Source organism: Akebia trifoliata, chromosome 2, assembly GCF_017979445.1.
Source record: "Akebia trifoliata isolate Shusen 1 chromosome 2, ASM1797944v1, whole genome shotgun sequence".
In the NCBI taxonomy this organism is placed as follows: domain Eukaryota; kingdom Viridiplantae; phylum Streptophyta; class Magnoliopsida; order Ranunculales; family Lardizabalaceae; genus Akebia; species Akebia trifoliata.
Window position 1 is genome coordinate 19,837,244 of NC_141376.1, and position 26,418 is coordinate 19,863,661.

Genomic DNA, 26,418 nt, shown 5'->3' on the forward strand with positions numbered 1-26,418 from the left:
ATTATAAACATGAGTAGGGACAAAAGATAGATAAATACATGATATGTTATAGACAGCCTGACCCAATCTAACCAAACAACAAAATAGCAGGAAAATGTAACAAAAATAACTAAGCACTGCTAGAGCTATCATCGGAGATGGCGTGCCCGGGTACACAAGCCCGAATAAGAGTCTTGAGGCGTGACTCCAGACGAGTTTGCCCTTGGACCAAATGGAGCTGGCCGGCTTCCAAAGTAGCTAACCGAGACACAAGATCGGAGGGGGGAGCCGGAGGTGGAGTGGGTGTATCCGGAGGAGGTGAAGTGGTAGCCCGACGGGCAGAGCGAAGTGGAGGAGGAGCATCTGGAAGGACAATCCTCATCTTGGAGAGAGTGGCGGCGGTGAAACGGTCTTCATGAAGCACTGGACTGGTGTCCGCCGGAGACCATAGTAAACAGCCAATTGGGAAATGAGGTGGCCATAGGGGAGGTTACCGGAGGAACGTCTGGACCGTGCAAAACCGACAATCGTATGAAGGAGATAGGTGGCAAGACAGATGGGTTGACTGGTAGCCACATATACATAGTATTAACCATGTGCATTGCCACGTCGGTCTTGTTCCCAGCACGCGGATAGAGATTCGAAGTAAATAGTTTGCGAAGAAGCCTATACCGCGGTAGGAGATCTGTGCCACGAATCGCACTGTCCTTGACCCACTGGATGTCCCGGCGCCCACAGAGTACATCCATATATGCGTTCTGGCGAGACCCTAGGTCGGAAATGGGATCAGGATGGCTGACATAGGTGGAAGTGATACCCAATATGGAGGCAATTGTGGCAGCCGTAACATGAGTGCTGATCTGATTGGGCGTGCCAAATGCCACCACATCCAGAGATGGAGGAAAGTCATGAGAATCCACAATACTGGCATAGAAGCGACAGACCCGCGAGGGAAACACATCACCTCCAAGGTCCAGAAGCGCCTCCCACCCCATCTGATGTAGTAGATCAGGAATGCCAAAGGGGTGCACCACTGTGAGGTCCACGCAGCGTTCACAGACGATGGGGCGATCGCAAAGGGATTGCAAGAGCTCTATATATTGGCGTTGATCATCGTCAATGCCGACATCGGACGAAGGTGGATGACGTGAGCCCTGTGGAGGAGGCAGATCAACTTCCTCATCATCTGAGTCTGCGGCCTCAGTAGAGGAGGATGAGGAGGAGGACGGCAGAGCAGTGGATGTTGAAGCACGCTTGCTTCGAACATTTCGTTGGGTCGGTGGAGGTCGCGCTTGGCGACGGCGCGCCATGAGGTTACTGAGGAGCCCAACGGAGAGCAGGGTTAGGAGAGCTAGGAGAAGCATCATGGTGGCAAGCAACAAGAGAGAGAGAGGGAAGGAAGAAGAAGACGAAGCAAGAGGGAGAGGAAAGCAATGGAATAGTGAGAGAAGTGAAAGGGCACGAAGAGAAAATAAAGAGAGAAAAGAAGAAATAAATTTTTTTTTTTGAAAAATGAAGAGTCGTGTTCTGTCGGTCGAACCGTCAGAATTAGTCGGTGCCACCGATATCTGCCGATGAGCAATTTGGCGGTGGAACCGACACAATACTCATTCTGCCACCGACAGATGTCTGCTCCAAATTTTTATTTTTATTTTTTTGATTTTTTTTTATTTTAGCATCCCGAGTGCAACAGGCACTCGTGAATGATGTCGGAACGGCCCTGCTCACAATGAACAGACCCCAATGGATTTTCGAAGGTGATCAAACCGTAAGGAATCGAGGAGCTTAGTGAAAATATCAGCAAGTTGACTTTCAGTCGGGATATATTCCAATCGGATGGTGTGTTCTTCAACAAGTTCACGAATGAAGTGATGCCGAATATCAATATGTTTAGTACGAGAGTGTTGGACCGGATTCTTCAAGATATTGATGGCACTGGTGTTATCGCATAAGAGGCTCATCGTATCTTGAGATATCCCATAGTTTGCGAGCATCTGCTTCATCCAAAGAAGTTGAGCACAACAACTTCCAGCGGCAATGTACTCAGCCTCAGCAGTTGAAAGGGATATGGAACTTTGCTTCTTACTATGCCAGGCAACTAAACAGTTCCCGATGTAGAAACAACCACCACTGGTGGATTTTCTATCTTCCATGTTGCCGGCCAAATCGGCATCGGAGTACCCGGCAATGATGGACGAGAAATCAAATGGATACCAGAGTCCATTTTCAGTTGTACCGGCGACGTACCTGATAATCCTCTTAACAGCTAGGAGATGAGATTCCTTAGGATCGGCTTGAAAATGGGCACCAGTACCTACACTGTAAGAGATATCGGGCCTACTAGCTGTAAGATAGAGAAGGCTACCAATCATACTCCTGTAAAGATGCTCATCTACACTTTTACCTGAAGGATCTTTAAAAAGTTTAAGAGTGGTGCTCATAGGAGTATGGTGTGTTCTACCAGACTTTAAACCATATCGATCTACCAAATCTTGCGCATATTTAGTCTGGGAAATGAATAGGCCATTCTCGAGTTGTTTAATTTGCAATCCCAGGAAGAAGTTGAGTTCACCAACCATGCTCATTTCGAATTCGGATTGCATAAGGTGAGCAAATTTTTTGGCCAATCCTTCGACAGTGGATCCAAACACAATGTCGTCCACATAGATTTGAGCAATGAGAGTGTCGCCACCAATTCTTTGAACAAAAAACGTTTTATCAACACTCCCCCTAACAAATTTATGACTGAGCAGAAACTGAGTCAGTCTTTCATACCAGGCACGGGGGGCCTGTTTGAGATCGTAGAGAGCTTTTGTCAATCTGAATACTTGGTGAGGATGTTTGGGATCAGCAAATCCTTTTGGTTGTTCAACATATACTTCCTTATCTAAGAAGCCATTGAGAAAAGCACTCTTAACATCCATTTGGAATAGTTTGAATTTCGACACACATGCAATGGACATCAAAATCCGAATTGACTCAAGTCTTGCCACAGGGGCGAAGGTTTCATCAAAGTCAATCCCCTCAATCTGAGAGTAGCCCTGAGCAACCAGACGAGCTTTATTTCGGACATCATTGCCAAGTTCATCAGATTTGTTCTTATAAATCCACTTAGTCCCAATGACATTCTTGTCAGATGGCTTTGGTACAAGCTGCCACACCTGATTTCTATGAAATTGAAGAAGTTCGTCTTGCATGGCTTGGACCCAGTATTCATCATGGAGGGCTTCATCAATATTTTTGGGTTCCAACTTGGATGTGAAGCAAAGATGACTATTTAACGTCTGAAGTTGCCATCGGGTTTTTACTCCGATGTGAGGATCTCTAAGGATTTGACTGGCGGGATGACCCTTGACAATAGGTAGTGTTTCTGGAACTAGAGACGTTGGGGCTGGCAAGGATGTGAGAGGGAACACTCCCTCGTCCTCACTTTCAGTGTCAGAGGGACCATTCTCCTTAATGGGTTGATCATCGATCACCACATTTATGAATTCTTGAATTGTGGAGGTCCTCTGATTGAATACTCGAAAGGCTCAACTGTTCGAAGAGTATCCCAGAAAAATTGCTGGGTCGCTTTTCGAATCAAACTTCCCCAAATGTTCCCTATCTCTAAGGATATAATACTTGCTCCCGAAGACCTTAAAGTGCTTAACACTCAGAATTTTGTTGTTCCATAGTTCATATGCTGTTTTATTCAGGCCTGTTCGGAGAGATACTATATTGATGATGTGACAGGCAGTGTTTACAGCTTCGGCCCACAGACTTTTAGGAAGATTTTTACTGTGTAGCATGACTGTGGCCATTTCTTGAAGAATGCGATTCTTTCTCTCAGCAACTCCATTTTGCTGAGGGGTCTTCAGAGCTGAAAATTCATGTCGAATTCCATGATCATCGCAGAATTGTATGAATCGACTATCCTCAAACTCTTCACCATGATCACTTCTTATTCTACCAACAACAGATTCCTTTTCTGTTTGGATACGCGTTATGATCTTTTTGAATTCATCGAAAGTATCTGATTTCTCTCTTAGAAACGCAACCCAGGTGAATCTAGAGTAATCATCAACGATTACCAAGAAATGTCTCTTTCCTCCTAGACTTTGTACTTTAGTGGGACCTACAAGGTCCATATGTAAAAGTGCAAGGGGTTTCGAGTTTGTGAGAGTGGTTGTCTTTTTGTGGGTACTTCGAATTTGTTTACTAATTTGACATTCCCCACAGACATCTCTTGCTTGTTTACCCAATTTGGGTAATCCTCTGACTAAGCCTTTTGAGGCAAGTCGAAACAGGTTCTTGTAGTGAACGTGACTCAGACGTTGATGCCATAACTGGACTTCATCAATTTGAGCCATGTTGCTAACAGTGGTCTCTCCTGAGTTTTCGATAACATAACAGTTATTAGAAGTGCGAAGGCCTCTCATGATAATTTTTCCATTCGGCGTGGAGATCTCGCACACTTCACGATTGAAGCTCACTCGGTGATCCTTGTCACAAATTTGGGATATGCTAAGAAGGTTATGTTTCAAACCATCTACGCACAATACATTTTCCACCGTGGGCAATCCATGACCACTGACAGTTCCTCGCCTAATAATCCTAGCGGTGCTGCCGTCACCAAAAGTGACTGATCCTCCATCAAAATCAACCAAGTGGCTAAATTGATTTCTGTCACCCGTCATGTGTCGGGAGCAACCACTATCAAGATACCAACACGAATAATTCCCAGCTTTGAGGGCTGTGTGAATTACAAGGCACTTGTTGTCCCCATTTTTGACTTTCCATTGTAAAGTCGTCTTGGGGGGATTGCATTTAGTAGGAGAGTCCTCTTTACTGGGTGAGCTTTTCTTAGGGGACCTACCCTTCTTGGGTGATTTTGAGGAAGAGTTTTTCATTTGGTACCTTCTCCCACCTTGATTACCCATACTTGATTCAGCAAGAGCTTTTGTTTTTAGATTTAGATAGGCAATCTGTTTGAAGAGTTCCCCAATATTGCTGTTTTGTTTGGGAGAAGATGAATTCTTTGTTCCCTTCCATTTTGGAGACTTTTCTTTCCTTGCTTTTTCAACTTTATTTACCAATGGATTCTTTCCCTTATCATGCTTCTTCTGTTCAACCGATAAAGATTTACCAATAGAGGTTTGTGAGGTTGCGTGATAGATAGTTTTCTATTTGATACATTCAAATTTCATGTGGCCCGTTCTACCACAGAAGTTGCATGTGGTAATCTTCTTGGAGTCTTTCTGAGTGTTTGATGACTCTCCATGTACAAGCGTAGGAGGAGATAGAGGTGATGCGGAAGTATAACTGTCATAGTCTATTCCTCCTTTATCTCTATAGGATTTTTGCACTCCTAGAAGTTTTTGTAACTCCAAGCTACCATGAGTGTAGTTATACTCAAGTCTAGTATTTTGTTTTCGCAGTCTATCGACGTTAAACTTAAGAACTTTGTTTTCATCTCGGAGATTAACTAATTCTAAGTTTAGACGAGTTATTGTGGAGTTGGCCATCGAGAGGAGATTCTTGAGTTGTTGAAGGTTTTTTACCATTTCATCTTTCTCAATCAGGACTGTCTTAGATGTAGAGAGCAAGCTAGACTGTTTTTCTAAGGTTGTAAAGAGTTGAGTCTTAGTATCTTCTAATTCAAGACCTATGGAGAGTTTTTCCTTGCATATTTCCTCATATTGGGCATGCCACTGTTCTTTTTGGAGTTTTTCTCGACTATGTTTCTTGATTAATTTTACATGACTAACGAACAGTTGATCAAATGCAGATTGAAGCTCAAGTTCATCACTGTCCTCATCTTCTCCTTCTTCATCAGAGGAAGAAGTGACCAAGGAGTGATTCTGACTTTCACAGTCCAGATCTCCTTCAAGTTCATCCCCATCTGGAATGCAGACAGTGGTAGCAGCCATAAGGATTCGAAGAGTGTCTTGGTCTTCATTATCTGATAGAGACCCTAGCTCTTCTTCGTCTTCTGACTCTTCAGAGTCATCCCATGTGGCCTTAGCAGCCATTGTTGTGCCCTTATTCTTAGGTCTAGGTAGACCTTTGGATTTGGGTTTAGAGGGCCACACATTTGAGTAGTGACCACGACCGCCACATGTGTAACACTCAGTATCTCCCCTTGGTTTAGACACGGTTGTACCTATAGGAGCATGTCTATCTATCGGATGATTACGTTTACTAGTGTTACCCGGTCATCTTCTTTTGAAGAACTTTTAAAATTTTGAGGCTAACAAGGCTAAGTCTTCCTCATCCGATTCAGTCTCTTTATCCTCTTCAATCAATATCTTCTTATGATCATGGGAGGAGGATTGAGATCCGATACGCGATGTTCGCTTGGATGTAGACTTTGAAGAGGATGTCTTTAGGACCTGAGTCTTCCCTTTTGAGGGAGGCCCTTCGAGATGGAGTTCGAAGGTAGTGAGAGACCCCATAAGTTCCTCAACGATCATTATTTCCACATCTCGGTATTCCTCAATTGAGGTGACCTTAGAGGCAAATCTCTTAGGCAGGGATCTTAGGATTTTTGCACAAATCTTACCTTGAGGGACAGTTTCACCTACATAAAACATAGAGTTGCAAATGTCACTTAGACGTGCGTAGAACTCTTGGACAGTTTCGCTTTCCTCCATTTTGATATTTTCAAATTGGGTGCGGAAGAGTTGAAGTTTAGATTTTTTCACTATACTCGTGCCTTCGTGAGCGGCTTCTAAAATTTTCCATGCTTGCTTAGCCGATTGACACGTGCATATCCGTTGATATTCATCATCGGAAATGGCACTCGTAATGGCATTTAGAGCCTTGTAATTGTTGCTACTGTCTATTTTGTCCTGTTCTGTCCATTTTCTTGATGGTCTCGGAACAGAGGTAGTGACACCATCTACCTCGATGATGTCAACGGGAGGTTCCCAACCTTCCTCAATCATGTCCCACACATCCCTACTTAGTGAGTTGATGTATATCATCATTTTATTCTTCCAGAAAGCATACTTAATGCCTTCGAACATGGGTGGACGAGCCGAGGACCATTTATCGGCTCTAGACATGACGCAAGGTCACGGATCACTCAGGGTGGTTAGACCTTTCTAGAGTAACCCGCTCTGATACCAATTGAAATTACCAGCTTTGACAAGGTAGAGACCTAGAGGGGGGGGTGAATAGGACTATTTAAAAAATCTTCTTAATGTGAACATTTGGGTGTGAATGAATTTTTAATGAGTATGTTAATCAGGGTACATTCACCAAACCATTCATGAAACAAGATATTTATGCAAGTTATGATCAGTCATGATGTGCATCCAGATTGGCATAAAGATAAGGAAATCTGAGGCAAAATATGAGACACACGATTTATAGTGGTTCAGCACCTGTGCCTACATCCACTCCCAAGAGAACCCAAATTGATGGTTCTTTGGTGTCCACTTAAAACTGAGGTTTTTGGTTCACCTTAAACCGCACATAGAATTTTCCGGGTTAATTCCGCAACCCTAAGATTGAGTGGACCACATCCACTCAAAATGCTTGAGTTTTATACTTCGAAAACTCAGTAACCTTTGTCACTCAACTTGAGTCCGCAAATCAATCAAGTGCTTGATTTTGAAGAAGAAATCAAGTAAACTATTACAAGAGTATTTTTGAATTTAAAATACAAACAATCAAACTCACAGTTATGGCGATTGAAGTGAGTTTGTTATTTTTCGGTTCTTCATTACTCCCTTCAACAATGGCTTCTTGCCTCGCTCGATGTTAGAATGTAACTCTTGAAGGATGGATTAAGTAGAGCTTGATCAACTCAGATGAGGTAATTTGATATGCATGATTTCGACTACCCTTCACGACTCTTCTTATTTCGTTAAGCCTCTTGAAGTATGCTTATTGGCTTGGGCTGAATTTCAAAGTTGTTGATCGATCCAAAGAGAGGCCTAGAGCTTTTCTTTTATGGGAACATCTCTTAACGGCTTTCTGTCAGTGGCACCTGAATTCCAACGGTGGCACCGACCTAACATAACGGTCGAAAATCTTACCGTTGAGCATTTTCGACAGCTCTGTCGGTGGAACCTCCCAGAGTCATCTGTGGGATCGATGAGTATTATAACGGTAGAACTACCAGAAGTATGCTTCTGCCACTGAATGATAATTCCTTAATTAGTTCTGGCGGTGGATGGCGGTGGGACTGACAGAATGTTTTACGGTGGAACCGATGCGTAGTATATCGGTGGGACCAATAGAATTGTTCTTCTGCCACCGATAGAAGGTATCCCATGTTAATTGGTCGGTGGATAACGGTGGGACCATCAAGATGGTCATCGGTGGGACCGATGAATATTCTATCGGTGGAATCGACAGGTTAGAGCTTCTGCCACCGATTGAAGATATCCCAAGATGTTCAGTCGGTGGCTGGCGGTGGGTCCTTTACTCCTGCCGACAGCTTCTGATCCCCTTGAGATATACCTGTTCTGATGCTCCATGGGTGAAGATGTCCCTTGACCTTGATTGGTTTTGATATATTATGGATTTTTTGTTGAGTAATGCATACACAATAATGTTTCTAGTAGTTACATCATGACATCACACGACTACCCTTGGAATTTGACAAAACATGGTACTAACATGTGCCAAGGCCAAGAGAGTCTTCTCTTATATTTGGAGTGCATTCAAGAATGCAAGGTCAGTTAGCAAGTCCTCTAGATCTTAAGCAAGGTCATCTTTCAAGGATAACTTTTCTTTGTTGTTAGAAATTATTGAATCATTTTTATACTTACTGTCATCTTATTTTCAGGTTCATCTACTTCAACTTAATAACATGTAACTATAAAATTTGTCACACATTCATCTTGATGAAATTTCTTTGGCATGAATTCATGAAGACTGATAGAAACACGAGGAATTGTTGGCAGGCTTGTTTAGGATCTTCATGAGGGACCCTGAATACTTTCTTCTTAATAGCTTTCTTATTTTTTCCTTGAATGCTTGATCAAGTCGTCTTTTTATTTTTCCTTGGATGGATGAGCAGTAGGGTTAGTTGGCGGAGATTATGTCTCTTTCAATGAGTAACGACCATCTAACCTTTTTTTATCAATGAGAGTAGGATGTGATTCCTTTAGACGTGCACCTAAAGATCCTTGAGGCTTTTGAAACTGTGATGGAGAAAGTTGCCTCCAGTTCATTGATGCCCCCAATGAAAGTAAAACATTTTAATATCGAGAGATCCAAATGTAATTGTCTTTGGTGATGATAAAATTTATGAACTTTGAGATGAAGAAAAAAACATTGTATACGATACTCTTGAAAGTATCAAATCGAATGATCTAAATGTAACTATGTCATATTGGAAACAACTACATTGTCGCTAGAATCAAGTTTGATTTTTCCTTGGCATGCTAGATCTATGATTTTTCCTTCAAAACAGAACATTTTAGAAGTAAGTGACTAATCATCGATGATAACGGTAGTACTTCAGGTCCTTGTCACGACACATTTCCTCTAGTCTTTTGGATGGCGATAGGTCGATCAACTTAAGTTTTAATAGTTCATCAAACATGCATGTAATATCGAACTCTAGGAAAGGATATTAGGGCTTCAAATTATTTTGGGATGCATCAACTCTAGATTTCTTCCTTTGTTTCTTGCCAAATATCTTGACTTGTTTGGTGGTGACATTGGTGGTCAAGGCATGATTTGCCTTAAAAGACTTGGCTTCTTTCTTCCCATGTTTTTGAGGATCATTTGATGATAGTCCTTGATAGACAACTAAACTCTATTCCATATCATGAGCTCGAGTAGCCAATTCCTCAACTAAACAAGGCTTAATCCCCTTAAAAATGTAAACAAGTCCCTAATGCATTCATTGGATGCACATCTCAATGGAAGGAATCTAGGAAAGTCGTTGCATGCAATTCAAAGAAGGATTCCTCCAATACTCGATGTATTCGATCATTGACTTGTCTTTTCATTGCTCAACGACAGCGAGTTCTACCATGTTTACCATTTTTCAAGTGTTATGAAAATAATAAAGGAATTCCTTTTCCAATTCATCCTAACTATCGATGGAGTTTGGCTCTAAGTCGATGTACTAGTCAAAAGCATTGCCACAGAGTGAGCAGACAAACAGTTTCACCATAAAGTCGTCCTATGTGCCAACATTGTTGCATGTCTTTACGAAGTGGGCAACATGTTATTTCAGGTTACCCTTTCCTTCGAATTGCCAAAACTTTAGTGGTTGATATCCAACTGGAAAATGCATTTGTTCAATACGTTGAGTATATGATTTTGAATAAACCAAAGTTGATTGAGGGACACTTTTGTATCGAGCACGGATGGTATCAGTGATCATTTATTGTAATTGGTGAATAGAAAAAAAAAAGCAACAAAAACGTGCATAGTATCCTATGTAGGAAGATGTGAACTAGAAATATCTCTTTATAGCTTTTCCTCAGGAAAAAGTAGAGGTAGTGTTATGTCTAAGACGAATCCGGGAGGATGATAAGGTCCATTGCTAAATTCACCTATTTGGTCCTTTAGTTTCAATTTGCTAACATGAGTAGCAATTTGGATGTCTTTTTCTTCGACTGTCCTTGTTAATCTGGCGATAGCATCGATCATTTGAACAAGTTGATCCTCAATGGTTGTAGCTCCGATCAGCATTATGGCCCCAACAGATATGTGATCCTGTGATAGAGAAGTTGCAGACAAAGACCTGGATAACCCTTTGTTGGAATGTGCATCAAATGTAAAGTCTGAAAAGTTTTCCTTTTCGAACTTAGCCCAAGTTTTCTTTGTTGGAAACTTAATTTTGAAGACATGCTTCTTGTGGTATTGATAAAGAAGCTCTACCAAGTGGGACCCATCAATTTTTGTCATAGCCTGCGTTACAAGAACATCGTGACTAACGACTGGAATAGATTCAAAACTTGAGGTGACGATCGTATTCTTTTTCTTTACGTTAGTGGTTGTGACAGTGTTGTGGTTGTTGAAAACTATCAATTTTGTTTACTTTGGTGTTGTTGATGTTGAATGAGAGATGAGAGGCTAAGTTTAGTCCCATTAGACATACCATATATTTTTTGACCACAAATTTTACGAATCTACTTCGTGATTCGTGAAAAAAGATTATAAATAATTTTATTGATTTTCATGAAATGAAAGTACAAATCTCAGTATTATCCTTTGATTAAAAGTCAAGTGCAAAATAGAGTGGTGGTGCCGTGTTTGTATGTGTAGCTTTTTTTTCTCCAGGCTTCACTCATGATCGACTAAGAAGGTGTATTTGACATCTAGATGCCTACTTTTGATGCTTGATTTTTTGCAACGATTTCTGTAGACTTTCTTCTTTCTATACTTCACATTTTATCGACTGAGAAGGATTGATTGGCTTGCGAAGTGAAAGCGCCCTCGATCCGCGGGGTGCGTGGATCCGTTTTTGACACTTGAGGTTTGGGAGTCGCCACCTAGTTATTACGGTCTAGGAACCAAACTGACTCTAAAAAAGGCAAACATTACTAATCTATGAAAGAAAAACGGGTCCGGGGGTCACGTTACGGGGTTGGAAGGTGTTAGGCACCAACCCCGCCCGGTCAAAGTCGGTCTCTACTAATTTTCCAAATAAATTACATTGCTAAAAAAACCTAGATAATAAAAAAAAATTAAGAAATTATACCTTTCCGAAGACAACTTTATCGTTCCCTCAGATCTGATTGAGTAACTCCTTGTATAGTACTCCTCGCTTCGTTCTGTCTCCGAATCTGATTTCTGATCTCTGAGGCAAGGTATCTCTTTCTTAGATCTAGGTTCTTCGAATTTTTTTCTATGGATTTTGGGAGGTTTTTGAAGGGCTTGTAGGTGTTTTTCAAGCTAAAATCGAAGTATGGGTGTTAGGTAAGGAGTTGGGGCTTCAAAACTAGGATTTACGGGAGGCTATGGGGACTTTTTGACCTACTTCTCTTAGGGTTTATGATTTGATACGAAACTAGGGTGTGAGGACCTCTATTTATAGATTTTTTTAAGGGTTGATTTAGATAGAATTAGTGTTTGACTATAATTCTTTTAGTTAGAGTTGTATTTTAGTTAGAATTGTTTTAGGTAGAGTTGTATTTTAATTAGAATTATTTTAGGTAGAGTTATATTTTAGTTAGAACTCTATTAAATAGAGTTATTATTTAATTGAAACTCTATTAGGATTTTGACTTTTGGTCTTATTTGATTGACTTTAAGATTTTGACTTTAGTCTTAATTGATTGACTTTAATATCTGACTTTAGTCTTGCTTAATTGACTTTAATTTTGACTTTAGTCATATTTGATTGACTTTAATACCTTGACTTTAGTCTTTCTTGATTGAATTTAATTTTTTGGAGAATCCCCTTCTATTATATCTTTAATTCTTTAGACCCCCAAATGGAGGGGGCCCTTAAAGAAATATCTTCCGAACCGTTAACAATTTTGCCTGAGAGCCTGATTGATCGATTTTTTAGTTCAAAATTTTAAATTAATTTCATTAATGTTTTACTTTAATTATTTAATATTTTATTTATTAATTTCGAAATTTTTAATTATGAAAATTGTGAAATTACCGTTTTACCCCCGGAGAGGACTTTTCGCGTTTTAAGTCGGTTTTTGATGTTCTAACATGTTTTAGAATCGATTTTTCGTAAGGAATTCAATGGAAATATTATTTTGTGTCATTTATGAAGTTTTTTGTGTGAAATGATTGTGAACTTTATGAGGGGCATTTTCATAATTTTGTCAAATTCTATGAAAATTGGCGAAATGATTTATTTGATTTCGATTTGTTGTTTTATGTGTTCGAAATGATTTTCCTAAGCGTAATGTAGGCTCTAGGGATATTTTAAGGTTAGGGTTATTTTGGTAATTTGGTCATCTTTTAGTGATTTTTATCGTGAATCTTCTTTTTATCTGAAAAATGATGATTTCTAAGCTTTTGGTTATATTTTCCTAGCGTAGCGTGGTTTCTACAGTTTTGTCAGTTCGAGATACCTTATCCGGATTTCTGAAACATATCTGGTAACAAAATAAAGCGTTGGAATAATCATCCATCATTGGGAACCGTTACGATCGGATTGACGAGTTGATTAATCAGGTGAATGCAAAAATGGGGTGTCTACACGGAGAAGGGCTTTTAGGCTTGATCTTCTCTTGAATTAGAATCTAAGTCTCTCTTAAAGAGTTTTGCTTCGTCTTTAGAGGAGGGCTCGAGAACTTCTTCTTATCTAGAGGAACAACTTCTGACTTTTGAGAAAAAGTGATCCAGGGTCCTTTTTGAATGCTTAAGATTTGGTATTTATAGAATCAGATAAGGGTGACTTTTCAATTTTACCCCCAACTTAAAGAACTTTAGTAAAATGGTTTAAAAGTTAAAAGGGCCTTTTCCCAATTTAGGTAGTTATAAAGATTTCTTAGTAGGTTTGACCCATGTTTATAACTATAGGACCCAAGATCAAGTAAATAAACAGTCAAACCATAAAAACCCATCAAATGGGTTTGATAAACATTTGATGGGTTTTTATGGTTTGACTGTTTATTTACTTGACTTACGGGTGTGTGGATCCACAACATGATTTCTATCACTTGGACAAGAAAGAACCAATATATCTTATTTGTGAAAATCTAAGGCCATGCCATAATAGACAATTTTAACAAACGGGCCCAATTTAGGTGTAGGGCTCATTAGTAGCTTTTAGGAACATTTTTTTATATATTTTATAAAAAATAAAATATGTTATTTATAATTTTGAAAGAATTTAAGGGTTAATGTAATTGTTTTGTATCTATAGTGTTATGTATCTGAGGTTTGCTCTGCAAGTATTATGGTTCTTCCACTGATGTACTCTAGTTGCTCAAGTTATGGTATTTTAATAAAGAGCTTGACTCTCTTTAAGGGATTGGGATTATATCAAGAGGATGACTCCTTGGAGAGACCAAATTATCTCGTACAAAATTTATATGGTTGGCTCCCTTAAGGAGGCCAAATCATTTAATGATAGCGAACGGAGGGGTCGACTCCTTAAGGAGACTAAACTTCCTTGTAATTTGGATAGGTGAACGTGGTTGGCTCCAAGGGAGGCTGAATCTCCTTTAGATTTGAGAGGGTGTAGGGGTCGGCTCCATGCAAGGTTGAACCTCTTTAAGGTTTGAGAGGTTGAAGGGGTTGGCTCCATGTTACTTGGTTATTCGGGTTCGGATTAGGTTGTAACGAAATATAATCCCTTGGAGTATGAGAAGAAGAAGAAGTTGTTTAGTAGGAGCAGGAGAAAAAGAAGTAGTAGCTTTTAAATAGGAGCATAAGTAGTAGAAGAAGAAAAAGTAGCATTAGTAGTAATTGTTGCTTATGTTTACAAAACTTGATAAAATAACTTTAGTGTTTGAGAGAAGGGTTGGATGATTTAGCAAGGGGTGGGCTCCTTGAGGATTCCAAACCTTTTTTGGATGAAATAACAAAAGGGTCGGCTCATTGAGGATTTCAAACCTCTTTTGGATGAAATAACAAGGGGCCGGCTCCTTAAGGAGGCCGAACCTCCTTTAGGTGGAAAAGGGGCACAGAGGTCGAACAATATAGAGGCTAAACCTCCTTTAGGCATGGTTAAGGGGTCGAATCCCATGGTACTTGATTAATCGGGTTTGGATCGTGTTAAACCAGATCCAAATGCCTTGATTTGGCAATTTTACTAATCCCAATGAGTGTGAGTTTTTTTATTCCTACAATTTATACAAATTTTTAAAAGCAAAAATATCTTATTTTACTAATTTTCATAAAAAATTATATTTATGAAATTGAGTATTTTTCATTTTATAATAATTTTCATACCAACTCCTTAATAAATTTTAAAAATTCAATAGCGGTTCAAATAAAATTGGATAATGCTGAAGTAATCTCAATGAAAAACACCTATGGTTCTCACACACATTCACGACCAAAATGTTCCCCAAGATGTACATTTCAATGTTACTTCAGAATGACTCAATAAAATTACATTTGTATGTCGTTGTACCAAGCAAGGCCTTACACATATGTGCGACACCAAACCAATAGATCTGTCCGAATCTCAAGCTCCCAATACAAGTTGTATTATACACAAAAAATGCCCTCATAATTAAAATGGGAATAATTTTGAAGCTGCCATCCAGCTTCAAAATATTTAAGAAATACATATGAATCATACATGGAATTTCTAAGAGATATTTTAAAAAATGTCGAAAATGTAAGCATAAAATAAATATAAAGGTCACATGTCTTGTAACGAGGAATTTCAAAAGTTTGAAGTTGGCTGGCCGCTTCAAAGTTGAACTCATAAAAATGCTAGTTCGTTGAATAGATAAGACAGTTTCACCAGAAATCAAGAATCAGGCTCAAAAACTTACTTACATTAATATGGAAAGGAAAATGCTGAAATAACATTGAAATTGACATCGTTTGGGTCATTGTTGATGTGGATGTGTCTATAGAACCATAGATGCTTTTCATCGAGTATGAGTGAGAAAAAGCAATGGTTCTGTGCACACCAATGTCCCAAACGATGTCAATTTTAATGTTACTCCAACACAATTCATATGAAAAATACAAGGCAACCTACCTACTTATATCACAAGCTCTCTTATCTCTTTCTTTAATAAAGATAATAATCGTTTCAATATCATAGGCTTAAACCCTAATTTCATGAGCAACAATGATGTTGTCATGACTCCAACGCATTTCAATAATGGGAAAATTACTTAAAGGATCCTTGCGGAGTGGTTCTTTATAAATAGTCCCTAAATTTTGAACAATAGCTTGGTAGGACATTTAGTAAATTTTTTTTTTCTAAATGGTCCTTTATTATTGGCGAACTCACCACTTTTTTATTTACTATCGAGTTCATCATTTTTTATTTATTATCAAACTTAACACTTTTTCTTTATTGTCCAATGCACAATTTTTATTGTCGAACTCATCATTATTTACTGTCGAGTTCACCACTTTTATTTATTTTCAAACTTGTCGTTGGTTAAAAAATCCACCCATTTTCAATTTTCGAGTTTTTTCGACTAAAATACATGGAAAGATTGACTAAAAAATTGAGATAATGACTTGTTTAGATGATTTCAACATAAAAGAACAATTCTTGACCAATTTTCATCCAAAAAATAAGGAAAAGAGTGAAAACAATCCTAGTTTTTTACATACATCTTCAAAATGTTTGAAAAAAAACTTAAAAATTGTGGCGCCTCGCCAAACGATAACACAAAATCCCATGTCAGATCTCGAGATACTAGGTGGCACCTCAAAATTTCGGCATAGTCTCCTTTGTTTATGTTAGCATTCCAAGGCGTTCAACCTGCACCTGATAAATGACATACATTATCCTGCATATATACCTACAAAATATAATACAAGCGGAAGCCTATATACATCTAATAACATGCGATAGATCAGAGTATGGAATGATAACCAAAATACAGGATTGTACAAACATTCCTCACTCTAACAAAAATCCTAACGCTCAATACAACATTTATAATACTCCTAGAAAAATCGACACCACTAGGGGGTATAGCCCCAATACTCACCAAATAATGGACTCTTGTAGTCTATCTGACCTACTAGATATATTCTCAACCATTTTCTACACCTGTTTCGCCAAACTCCGGATCTGAAACTAAAAAATAGAGAAGGAAATGGTGAGTAACAATGGTTACCTAGTAGGAAAACAAATAATTTATGCTAATAATTTCTCCTAACGAATAAACATACTGAATCATTTTAACATATGCAAAGTTTTACAGAAGAAACTATGATTAACTGGTACATATAGCCAGGGATGAACAACTTAACATTTAAAACTCATATTACATCCATCAGCAGTACTCACTATAACATTTTTTTTTTATACAAGTCTAATTGGTCAAATGGAAACATTAAACATGCATTTCATTTTATATATCAAAATAAGACAACAAATACATAATACACAATGGTGGAGTAGTGGAATTAGAGAGTTGGGATTCACGATTGGATCGCTTCCAGTCGGGACATGATATTTCATAATAAAGTATTAGTTCATGATTTTGTGGTTGGTCGCTATTTACCACACTTGTGGGATCATTTATCCGGCTCAAGCTAGTTATTTGACGTAACCGTAAGCAATGGATTTCTTTTCGATGTCTCAGACATTTGACTACTATAAATTATTAGTGATCATTGACTAATCATCTTCATCTATGCCTATCAGGCATGTATGTGATTCCCAAATATATAATTCATTCGTATACGACCACCTTTACATTACAAGTTCAATGGTAAAAATAGAGAAGAATAAAATCGGATTCTAGTTGTAACCCCACTCTCATAGGCGTCCCATACCATGTATGAGTTTAGTTGTCCTTACCGTACATCTCAGGATAGTACACCACTCCGAATGATATGACGCACTATTTCTTCAGGCATTCACAAACTCTTTAGCCGTTCACAAAATAGCTACATATATATATATATATATATATATATATATATATATATATATATATATATATATATATATATATTATTTTCATTTGAAAACAAAAGATAAATTAATAATACAAAGTTGAGAATGGATATCCAGTTTTTTACCATGCAATTGTAGCCACCTAGCCAAAAATAAATAATAGAACGTGGAGCCTCAGCACCAACAGAATTTAAATAAACATACAACCAATCATTATCCCTGGATATCCTTTCACCAACTTACACATAGTATTACAATGTAAAATGCAGACATCACTCCTTGATTGTATTTCCTACATGTAGCCATGTGTCAGCTCATGGAGCGTGCCATGTGTAGCACTGCTACCACACCGTTATCCTAGCTAATCACGGGCCTAGTTTGGCAAGTGCACGGGTGTGACATCCTATCTTTTCAGATGTAAAATGCAGACATCACCCCTCGGGTGTGATTCTGACATTTTACCATTTCATCCCCTTTTTCCCTTTTTCAATTTTTGTAGTTCTCAATCTTTCGTAAAAAATATTCACTTTCTAATATTCATCAACTCAATATGAGTTCACTGAATATTAAATTATTTTTCCAACTATGAAATTTATTTTTTTCAATAACATTGAAAAATTACAAAACTTATATCAAAACAAGGTCCGAACAGTGTACAAAATCCAATTGGCAGAAATAACTTGGTGAAATATCTTACCCACGTATAATTTGTTATAAAATATAATTAAACATATTAAACATATTAAACATGCAAGTTCTGACATGAATTTGAAATAACAAAAAGAATTTTATATTTTTGGCAATGCAATACATGTTTTCGTTAAAATCTTAAATACAATTTTCACAATCTATGGTTACCAATAAAAGTTGAGAATCCTTACAATTCTCTGTGCGATAGGATCGAAGTGCGTGCATAGAAATCAAGATGATCGATGCAAAAATTGAAGAAGATCGAACTTCAAGATAACTAAATTTTGAATTTAACCTAGTGGTTTCGAAGATCTTGATGTCGTCGTCTTTTCTCCCTTCTACAATAAAGGACGGTTTTGCATCGAAACTGATGAAATCCAATGTTTAAAAATCGAAAATCTCATATCACGTACGACTGATTTTTGATGATACAAGATGAAATGAAAAGATATTGGGTGGGTTTTGTAGATGTCGAGGCTGTGGACCTTTTTTTTTTCTAAGTCAGAAGTCAACGGTGACCTGCTCGCGGTGAATCTGAGGTTGAAAATCGGAGAAAAACTAATTTTTTTTTAAAAAAATCGTAGCTGATTTTGGACGAATAAAATGATGATGAATAGTATTTTTATTTTTAAAAAATTATTTATATAAATGCGGGACGAAATCGGTATTTTGCCTATTGTTTCGTTAAACGATAACTTGACTGTCTGGACTCCAAAAATGACAAATGAATACTCTATTTTATCTAATTCTTCATTTTGGATTTAATGGTATAGTCAAATTTTACAAATTATATCTTTAAAAAAAATTTACTTTTTCGGCCCGATGGGACCCTAAAATTGACGTCATTTTTGTTTTTGACGATAATTCAACTTTTTTAACTCTAAAAATGACAAGTAAATAGTCCATTTTTTATAATTTTTTGTTACGAATCCAATGGTATGATCAAATCTTAATAATTTTTTTTTAGGAAAAACTCATTATTTTAGTCTGGTTCTACTTGGTAATCGAGGATTTTTCAACTTTTCTGTTTGGACTCGCATTTGAGTGTGTTTATACATTACAAAAAATTGCAAAATAGGGACATATGTCTAAAATAACATTAAACCATTTTTATTTAAAAATGATATTAAACCATTTTATTATTAAAACCATTTTATTCATTTTTTAAACCTACAATCTCCGTCTCTTTTTGTTGGAACGAACCTCTCACACACACACTCTCTTTCTCAGCCGTTCCCTCGATTGAACTCTCTCTCTCTCTCTCAATCAAACTCTCGATTGCATCTCTCTCTCTCAGTCGATCCTCGATCGACCTCTTAGTCTCTTCCCTCTTTAATTCATTGGCCTCATATTTCTCTCTCTCACACAGTCGGAGAACTCAAAAACCCCCAAAATCTGAAACTTCTCTCTCTCTATCAGTTGGAGAAGAACTCCCCTAAAATCTGAAACATCTCTTTCAATCTCTCTTTGACAACATTTGGGACTAAGGAAATGGAAGATATAAGAAGAAACCCTAGAAAAATTGTGAAACTGAGGTTGAGATAGGAGGTAACTAAGAGAGCAAATGCGCTTCGTGGTCAAGAATCAGAGAACTCTTAAGAAGCTTTGAGAGTTCTAGATATCATTTTAAAGTAACATGCAGCAAAGCAGTAAGTTAACTTTTATTTAGAGAACCTTTATGATTTTCTTACTTATAATCTGATTTATTACCTAATTGAAGCTATTTTAAGTAGTTTGAGCTTTCTACGTTTGATTTATCTGGTTTGATCTTAGATTTGAAGCTATTTTTGGCAGTTTGGATGATATTTTTTCTCTTAGTTTGCTCTTAGTTTTGAAGCTATCAGGCAGTATGAAGTTATTGTTGTAATTCTTACATTTTTAAAGGTTTTTTTGTTATGTTTTTTAATACTTTGTTAAGCATTTTGATGTGTTGTTTAGGTTTTCCAATGCTTTATGTACTTAGTTGAGAAAGAGAGTTTTAACCTTTGAAGGAGTTTTTTAGGATTCTGTTCTCCACTTTGAGTTCTAGAACTATGTTCTAGGGTTTTTTTTTACGTTAGTCTCTGGTAAGATCAGTGAGTTTTGAAGCTTGTTTTCTTCTATTTTCATGTTTTATTTTAGTTTTTGTTTAATTTTGAGTAGTTATTTAGTTTCTTGAGGTTTTGTTCATATTTTAATGTGATTTTGATAGTTCGTTCTATTTTCTATTGGAGAAACTAAATTTGTTGATTAAATCACAGCACAAGACATTGTCTATTCAAAGGATTATAGAATGTTCTGGAATAATGAATTCAGGTGGAAATATTAGTTTAGTCTTCCTTCCAACTCGATTTCTTTCTTCTTATGAACCATTGATCTATTTTTCATCATATTTTTTTTTCTTTACTTTTATAGTTAAAGAAGTCGAGATGAACCACCAAAGAAGCAAAATTGTAGACTAATCATGAGGTCACAAACAAGCTACATACTTTACATCAATATGGATTCTCATCTAAAATGAAAATCTTCAAATAATACCTCATGAACTAGAATGTATCTTTTACCAAAGAAATATTTTAGTTTTTACATTAAAAAAAAAAAATTCCTTCCCCTCAAAGGGTCTTTTGTTTCTTTTTTTTTTTATAGACTCCAAAAAATTGAAAATGTTAATTTTCTCCACAAAATCCTTGCCTTAGTACTAGAGTTATGATTATTCCAGTAATGAACAGCTCCACAAACTAAAAAATAAAAATAAATTAAGCGTCTAGTGTATATGAAAAAGAGAGTAAAATGGGCCCACTCCTTGGCCATGTTACATTGGATTAGAGTTAAGGGTATAATGTTGGTTAATTCTACTCAAATACAAGGATGGGTTAAAGAATGTTGTTTGTGTGTAGTAGGAATAGTGATTGATCTATCTAGAATATGGACTCTTCAATGTGTTTGATTTTAAGGGCTATGTGCATATCCTTTTGGAATTGTTTTATTTGAAGGTTGAATTATGCATTGTTTTTATTTTGCTTCCTATTCTAGTTACAAGAATGATAATTTTTATTAGAGACTACTCATAACTTATGAATATTTTGACTATTATATTTTGCAGTCTGTTGGATGTACAGGTGCTGTTGGCTTCATTCTTGCAGCCTTATGGGCCATTTCTTTTAGATTGGGTCTAGTGGTACGTCATTCCTGTAGGTAGAGAATAAGGATCAATAGAAAAGGCTCCAACTGTTCTCATCAAATTGGCCTTATTTTGTTATTTTTCTTCACATGCTCTGCAGCGTAATAATCTAATCTCCAAATCTTTTATAACTTTCTTGGGTACACACATGCTTTCGTTTCCTTTCGGTATTTTTTTTTTCTTTTCTTTTGAGAGATAAATGCTTGGTTAGTACAAGAATATTGATACTTGTTAATAGTTAGCATAAGAAGTATGGGTTCAAGGGATTTGAACCTAGGACTTGGGAACAACCTCTACAAGTCTTACCACTTAGCTAAGTGGCATTTCTTCCTTTCAATGTTGTAGAGATTTTCTAGTTACATGTAAGGTTTCAATTTTGAAAGTCATCACTTGTGAAACTTATTGAGGTCGTTTATTTTGATTTTCAGATTTACTTGTTTCTTAAGTAAATGAAATGGAAATTTAATAGTGAAGAAATGAAGTTAACTAGTGGTAGCTATTTCCAGCTAATTAATGTTGCTTATGGCTCCTTGTTTATCCAATGAGTTCTTTTTCTTGTTTGTTCATCTATGCATTGAGTTGTAAACCATATTAGAAGAAAAAAATAAAATTGTTACAATATTTGAGCTTACACTAGTATCTAATAATAAGCAAGGCTTTCAAATAGCTTCCATACATTTCAAGATGTATCGAGATGCACACTAACATGACCAAATGGCTTTATCATTGTTACAAGCTGATAAAGTAAGTTAAAAGGTCACTGAATTGGTGTGGGTATGTCTTAGAAAGATGTAGTCTTCCAAAGTTTGCTTTGAACATTTCTCCCATCCAACTTCCCTTGAGCACACAATAATTCTCATTTGGACCAATGTAATTTTAATTTCATTTTTGTAAATGATCTCACCAAATATTACATCTTTGTTAATGACCCGAGTGCAATTCCCACCATTACTAAGCTACTGGTCACATTAAAAACAGGATTAAAAATATGAAGGAAAAGGGGATTATGTTAAGAAGTTATTTACACAAAACTACAGTGTGAAGTATACAATAAATGGGATTTTTTAACTGTCTTGTATTTATTTCCTAGCTTTGGGGGCTGGGAAGCAGTATGTAGTACAAATATCTTGGCTGTCGAGGTTTTCATAGCAGTTTTTGAGCTACCCAAGGGGGTTTGTCTCTTAACATTAGTAAGTTTTTTGTCACTATTCTTAACATTGCATTATATTCCTTTCCGATTTTATTTTTCTCACTGGTACCGTTCTGACCTCTGTTATCGGGTTTGTTGATTTAGTTTCAAACCACGAACTGGTGCAAAGGAATTACTTCGAAGTTCGGTTCGTCAAAAAACAACAAATTTGACGAACTAACTTTTGGTGATTTTTAGAGTTGCTCTGCCTGTTTGGCCAATAATATTCCTTATTTTGAAATCCCAAGATTTGGTCAATATTAAATATACTCTTTTGTTTTCAAACTCATGATATGCTCCCTTGACCTGAGCTTTCTTCTATGATATTAATATAAGTGACTTAAATATTTGTCTCAAACTACCTCTATGAACTAGATTCGTTCAAGAGTGACTAACCACGAACCTGTATTCGAACCGAGCAAACCAACGAATCAGGTAACATAGCTTCTGACCATTTGTCTCATTTTTGATTTGTGGTGGATGTTTTCTGAAACATTGTTGTATGTGCTTCCTTTGCTAACTTCTACAGGCAATAATTAAAAGTATTCTTTCTTCCCAATGAGAGGTAAAGAACCTAATTATAACTTCAAATTTTATTCTCTGTAACTGGAATGTTCTGTCATACAATTTTAAGTATACTTAAATTGGATTTGATGTTAGTGATATTGATTATCTTGGTTTTTTTTTTGTTTTGGTAAGTATTGATTATCTTGTTTCCTTTTTATAAATATTGATTACCTTGTGGTAATAGGTGGGTTCGTTTCTCTTCCAACTTTTTACCATATATCTTCAGGTAAAGAATGAAGTTGTTGGATGCCTTGTGCAAAGCTCAACGTGAAGAGATTCTTCAATCTATGGCAATCATAAATATATAGCCCTATAAGGTTGTGGAAGCATCCATTTGTTACGTCACCACCCCATATATTTATCAAATTGCGTAGCTCATCCAAAATGATTTTTCTCAATTTGGGAAGGATGACATAATCATGGCCTTCTCCTTGTTGTTGATTTTCTTTCTCTTCTTGTCGTCGATGTTTATGTTTTTGCTGTTTATCATAGTGAAAAACCTTTTGCAATTCCTTACAACCCCACGCATTCAGTTCTTCAAGATTTTGCATTCTTCCCACTAGATCATATGAGAATAGAGGTTTGCGCAATTTGTTACACATAAACACTTCTAAGACTCTTAGGTTAGCAAATGCACACTGTTGAACCTTGTTTTGAAAATTAAAGAGACATTCCATTTGGTCACACCATTGAAGACTGAGATATTCCAATAAATTGGAACCTACAACAACAACCAATTGTTCCAAACAATTGACATCTTTGCATCCCTCTAAAAATAGCTCCTCTGTTCTTCCCAACATCATCGTAATCCAATTCGCCAAAATTGGACTTGACATGTGAAGGAACATTCTCTTGGTGCTTCGAGGAGCATGAATTCTGGATGTTTGGCCAACTCTAATATAAAATCTATTTAATTTTTCCCAAGGGCCTGACATGTCCGGAAATAAACATTCATCATTTTTGAACTCCACTTCTAGAGCTGTCAAACGATGTAACGATGCTATCTCTGTACACTTAGCTAATGGTCCACTTCCATTTTCTTCAACATCCCATCTAGAAAAGCTAAACTTCATGTCCAATATTTCTAAATGCGATAACTTTGATATCACCCCTGATGGTATCCTTTCTAAATAATCCTAATCTAGTTTTTACAAAAATCCATGTCCATCATCCTTTGAGATTTGTATGGCCACATCGCGTACAATGTCATGCATTTTCACTTGCTTATCATTAGAACCATCCAACAACAAGTTAGAATCCTTCAATCTATGGACAAAATCCTTTACATCTCTATTTTAATTCTTTAGGGCCTCCCCTTCTCTCCAAACAAACAAAGAAGAAAGAAGAAACAATGGCTCTCACAAGCAACTCTGCCATCTCCATCAAATTTCTTCACCAAAACCAATCTCTTCTCCCATCTTCCAAACCCAACCAGATCCAATCTATCCCTCTCATTCCCATTAGATCTAACAAACCCATCTCAGCCGTACAAAGGATTACATTCTTTCTCTTGGCTTTGTTGGTGATTAATTTAAAATCGTGGTCATCAAACAAATGACCAACCTAATTGTTCTTCGTATGAGGGTCTTGGTAAAATGGCAAACATGAACTGTAAAACAGTCATCCAAGTATGGTTTATTAGACTGGCCACACAATCAGCTATATATATTATGTGATAGTTAGAACTGAATTCTGTTTATTTAAATCATTGTTCAAAATGATTAATTAATATCTTATCATTCTTAATATGGTTTTAGTTACCCAGTAATTATTATTGGAAAACTGAAATGTTTGAACTATTAGAATATTTAACCATGTATGCTATAACTATATGTTTGAAATGTGATTTTTTTTGGGTAACTTCCATCAGTCACCCTACCACACAAAAAACTTGTACGTAAACTTGTCATGATAGAATATGTTGAGGGGCATATGTAGATGTCACCAATGAGCCAAAGAATGTCGTGTATCACTATCCCGATGTCTAAGAGTATAAATCAAGAGTCCATGTATAGTTTTGAGTGATAAACTTACAATATTTTCGGCTCCTAACTATTGTGGTGAATTTGATAATGCATGAAAAACCAATATCATTGATTGGACAATGCATTGAGAAAGCCCTTATGTTAACTTTGAATCTGAAGGCAGGGGTGAATTCTAACCAAGATCATTACTTTCCAAGACCTCATGGAGTGTTCATGTTTACATCAATTTGAGTCATTAAATATGTGTTCCTACTCCAGGTGGTCTTGGATTCTGATAACAAACTGTTTGGTGGCTTCGATAGAATCAATCATGAAGCATAGTACTTCAGCTATGTAAGAAGATTCAATTAAGATCCCATTTACAGCCCTAATTTATTCTGAACTAACCTGGAAAAATAAGGTCCTTAAATTCTATTTCATATTGCTTCTTTACAGGAGAGCTTTTATGTCAACAGGCCCAATTCCTTCATGGTGTACACACCATGTAGAACTGCAGTTGTTTATGCCTTGATGGATGACTGAATTGAGACCATTTGGGCTATGGAGTTTACTTCGAAAATGCTGCTTATTTGTAAATAAACAACTAATATCATCTCTGCACGTGGCTTTTGGGTTGAGATTGTCAAGAAGCTGAATGGCTGTATCACTGGAACTTTCATTTCAGAGGTACTATATTTAGGCTGATACAGGACTTAAAAGAGGCCATAGGTGCAGATTTCCCCTCATGAGGGACAGTTACTATATCTTGTTTTAGATTGAATATTCAAGCAAATGTGGAAAAAATTGGGGTTTTTGCTTCTCCATTGGGTACTCTCATTAATAGCTCTCTTAACCTGTACAGGTATATGCAAATGGAAGGATGAATATATCTTCTCAAGGAAGAAAAGTGACTATTAGGGAGTTCTCTAGTTTGTAGACTACCATTTGTTTCCAACTATTTCAATGTGCTTATTGTCAAGTTTATAATTTATTTTCCCTTTTAAGTATTCTAACAATAAATAAAACAAATGTAGCCGTGATATTACCATCCCTTGAACATCTCCAAGATAACTTAACAGGGCTAGATTATACTCTTGAGAAGGGTCGATGAATCGAGATGCTTGGATGGAAGAGAGTGGGAGAGAAGAGAAAGCTCTCTGATATGGATTTTCAAAGAGAAGATGAAAGTGGGATTTGTATGGAACCTTGCACCAATATGGTCTTGCCTAATTGTTGTCACTCTATGAGCATTAATTGCTACCATGACTGGTAACGTCAAAATTCATTCTTCCTTTTTATGTGTCCAATGAGGCATCTTTATGAAAAATGGAAAAAAGACTTATCTGAAGTTGTATAATCTGTGTCAAAGTCATTCGTTAAGGTGCAATGA

The 26,418-nt window shown here is 36.9% G+C and overlaps 1 long non-coding RNA gene across 11 annotated transcripts; it reads left to right on the forward strand.

Moving 5' to 3' along the window:
* Nucleotides 1-19,331: 19,331 nt before the first annotated feature.
* On the forward strand, nt 19,332-26,144 carry LOC147409881 (uncharacterized). Of its 11 annotated transcripts, XR_015175455.1 has the most exons (7): nt 19,332-19,797; nt 21,231-22,498; nt 22,873-22,932; nt 23,027-23,062; nt 23,249-25,382; nt 25,485-25,715; nt 25,891-26,144. It is a non-coding gene; the product is annotated as an uncharacterized LOC147409881 (long non-coding RNA). The 11 variants fall into 11 exon arrangements; XR_015175449.1 differs by having other exon boundaries at nt 21,231-23,062; nt 23,249-23,381; nt 25,308-25,382; XR_015175451.1 differs by having other exon boundaries at nt 21,231-23,062; nt 23,291-23,381; nt 25,308-25,382.
* The last annotated feature ends 274 nt before the right edge of the window (nt 26,145-26,418 follow it).